The sequence below is a fragment of the Lipotes vexillifer genome, unplaced genomic scaffold (assembly GCF_000442215.2).
Source record: "Lipotes vexillifer unplaced genomic scaffold, Lipotes_vexillifer_v1.1 scaffold1162, whole genome shotgun sequence".
Lineage (NCBI taxonomy): Eukaryota > Metazoa > Chordata > Mammalia > Artiodactyla > Lipotidae > Lipotes > Lipotes vexillifer.
The window spans coordinates 1,257,727-1,260,967 of record NW_006779033.1 but is presented as its reverse complement, the minus strand read 5'-3'; positions in this window follow the sequence as shown (position 1 = coordinate 1,260,967).

Genomic DNA, 3,241 nt, shown 5'->3' with positions numbered 1-3,241 from the left:
GCGGGGGGGGGCCGCGCGGGCGGGGCGGGGCCGCGCGGGAGGGAAGGGGCGGGGCCGCGCGGGCGGGGCGGGGGCGCCAGGGGCGCCGCCGAGTGCTCTCCTCTTCCAGGGTGGTGACTGCGTACCCGGGGCCGCCTGGGGCGTGGATGGAACGAAGGCCCGGCTCTCCGGAGGCTTTCAGTGGGGCGACCAGGGTGTCGCTGTGTCTTAGTCCAGAAAAGTGCCCCCCGGCACGTGGGCTTGAGTCGCACAGCGCAGAGCAGAGCGCGCTCCTCCTGGGTGTGCAGAGGGCCCAGTTATCCGACCCGTGTGAATCGGACTCCAGGGAACCGACAGATTACACAAGTGCTATGGAATCCTGGTCTGCCGCCTCGGAGCAGTCTTGGAGAACTGAAAGGGCTCGGGTGACTGCAGTGAGGAAAATGCTATCCTCGTCTTCAAAATGATAAGTTCAATTTTGTAAACCTCAGGTAGTTTAGTGCCTCTTCTGCCCTTAGCCTAAGCCAGGGGCTCTCAACATCGACACTATATTTACCTCTGAGCCGGATAAGTCTTTGTTGCAGGAGGGCTGTCCTGGCCCCTCTACCCACTAGATGCCAGCAGCAAACCCTGCCATCCCTCCCCCAGAGTGACTGTTTTAATTTTATTTTTGGAGTAGCAAACATTGACGAAGGTTCGAGATATCGCGCTGCTACCCTTATCTTCTCCAGTCCTTTTCACCCCAAGTTTATTAGCTGAGCTTTATCCTTCCAGCTTATCTTCTTGCAGAAATAAGCAGCATAAATATATTGTGACATGAGAAATAAAATTGAGCCACTTTGTCACCGGGTTTTAAATGGAGCTGGAAGTCCATCATGGAAGTGGACTTATGCACGGCCTCACCAGGTAGAACGACAAACCTTTGAACTGGGCGGAACCACAAAAGCTCCAAGGAGTCTGCAAGAACAACCTGCAACTTGTCACAGTAAGACCTTCCCCTCCCTCTAGTGATGGCCTTAGTCAGGGTCAGCCAAGACTAGCTACTGCCACCATCGGCAGCTGAAATTCTTAGTATGGCAGCCCTGCCTTCCGTGCCTTTAAAAGCCCCTGACTCCTTTTACCACTCCCAGTGGGACTTGGTTTGGGTTCCTACCCGAATCTGTGTGCCCCAAATTGCAATACTTTGATCTCAGATTATCACTTTTGGTTTGGTTCTTGCCTCCAAGGTTTATTCAGGTTAAAAAAAAAAAGTATATGTATATGTATATATATTCCACTCCTTTCTTATCAAAAGGGTAGCATTCTGTCTCTCCATCTGTCCATCTGTAATCTGTCGATAGTTCTGCAACTTGCTTTTTTCACTTAACACTAAATTTTGGAGCTGTCTCTAATTTGGCACATAGAGATCATCCTTATTCTTTTTCAAGGCTGCACTGTATTTCATTGTTTGCCACTGATGGCCATTTGGGTTGTTTCCAGTCTTACGTCATTACAAATAACGCTGCCATATAAAACCTAGTGCGGGGCTTCTCAAACTGTAATGCACGTGCAAACTGTCTGAGGGTGTTGTTAAAATGCAGCTTCCACTATTTACAATCGCCAGGACATGGAAGCAACCTAAGTGTCCATCGCCCGATGAATGGATAAAGAAGATGTGGCACATTTATACAATGGAATATTAGCCATGAAAAGAAACAAAACTGAGTTATTTGTAGATAATGATTGTAAGAGACTGTCATACAGAGCGAAGTAAGTCAGAAAGAGAAAAACAAATACCGTATGCTAACACCTATATATGGAATCTTAAAAAAAAAAGTGGTTCTGAAGAACCTAGGGGCAGGACGGGAACAAAGACGCAGACATAGAGCATGGACTTGAGGACACGGGGAGGGGGAAGGGTAAGCTGGGACGAAGTGAGAGAGTGGCATGGACATATATACACTATCAAACATAAAATAGGTAGCTAGTGGGAAGCAGCCTCATAGCACAGGGAGATCAGCTCGGTGCTCTGTGACCACCTAGAGAGGTGGGATAGGGAGGGTGGGAGGGAGACGCAAGAGGGAGGAGATATGGGGATATATGTATATGTATAGCTGATTCACTTTGTTATACAGCAGCAACTAACACACCATTGTAAAGCAATTATACTCCGTAAAGATGCGAAAAGAAAATGCAGCTTCCAGTTCACTAGATCCTGAGATGCTGCATTTCTAACACGCTCTCTGGTAGCTGATGCTGCTGGGTCACAGACCACATGTTCAGTAGCAAGAACTTGGTGTGAATATTGTTTTGTATGATTCCTAGATTCTTAGGAATGGGATTGCTAGATCAGAAGTTAAATACAGATATATTTTTATTAGTTATTGTCAAATTGGAATTGTTAGGAATTGTTTCCTCTCACCAGCTATATCCGAGTGCTTCTTAACAGACTTACTAACAGTGATGCCTGGATATCTTTGGATTTTTACCAATCTGATAGGTGAGAAATATTGTCTCAGGTAGTTTAATTAGCATTTCCCTTACTGTGAGTGAGGTTGAACATCATATGCTTTTCATATGTTTAAAAGCCATTGCCTCTTTCTGATTTATTTTTTACCCTGTGACCTGCTCATGACTTCTGTTCGTTTTTAAAAATTGTTTGTAGTATAGCCTGAAGTCAGGCAGCCTGATTCCTCCAGCTCCATTTTTTGTTCTCAAGATTGCTTTGGCTATTCGGGGTCTTTTGTGTTTCCATACAAATTGTGAAATTTTTTGTTCTAGTTCTGTGAAAAATGCCAGTGGTAGTTTGATAGGGATTGCATTGAATCTATAGATTGCTTTGGGAAGTAGAGTCATTTTCACAATGTTGATTCTTCCAATCCAAGAACATGGTATATCTCTCCATCTGTTTGTATCATCTTTAATTTCTTTCATCAGTGTCTTATAATTTTCTGCATACAGGTCTTTTGTCTCCTTAGGTAGGTTTATTCCTAGATATTTTATTCTTTTTGTTGCAATGGTAAATGGGAGTGTTTTCTTGATTTCACTTTCAGATTTTTCATCGTTAGTATATAGGAATGCCAGAGATTTCTGTGCATTAATTTTGTATCCTGCTACTTTACCAAATTCATTGATTAGCTCTAGTAGTTTTCTGGTAGCATCTTTAGGATTCTCTATGTATAGTATCATGTCATCTGCAAACAGTGACAGCTTTACTTCTTCTTTTCCGATTTGGATTCCTTTTATTTCCTTTTCTTCTCTGATTGCTGTGGCTAAAACTTCC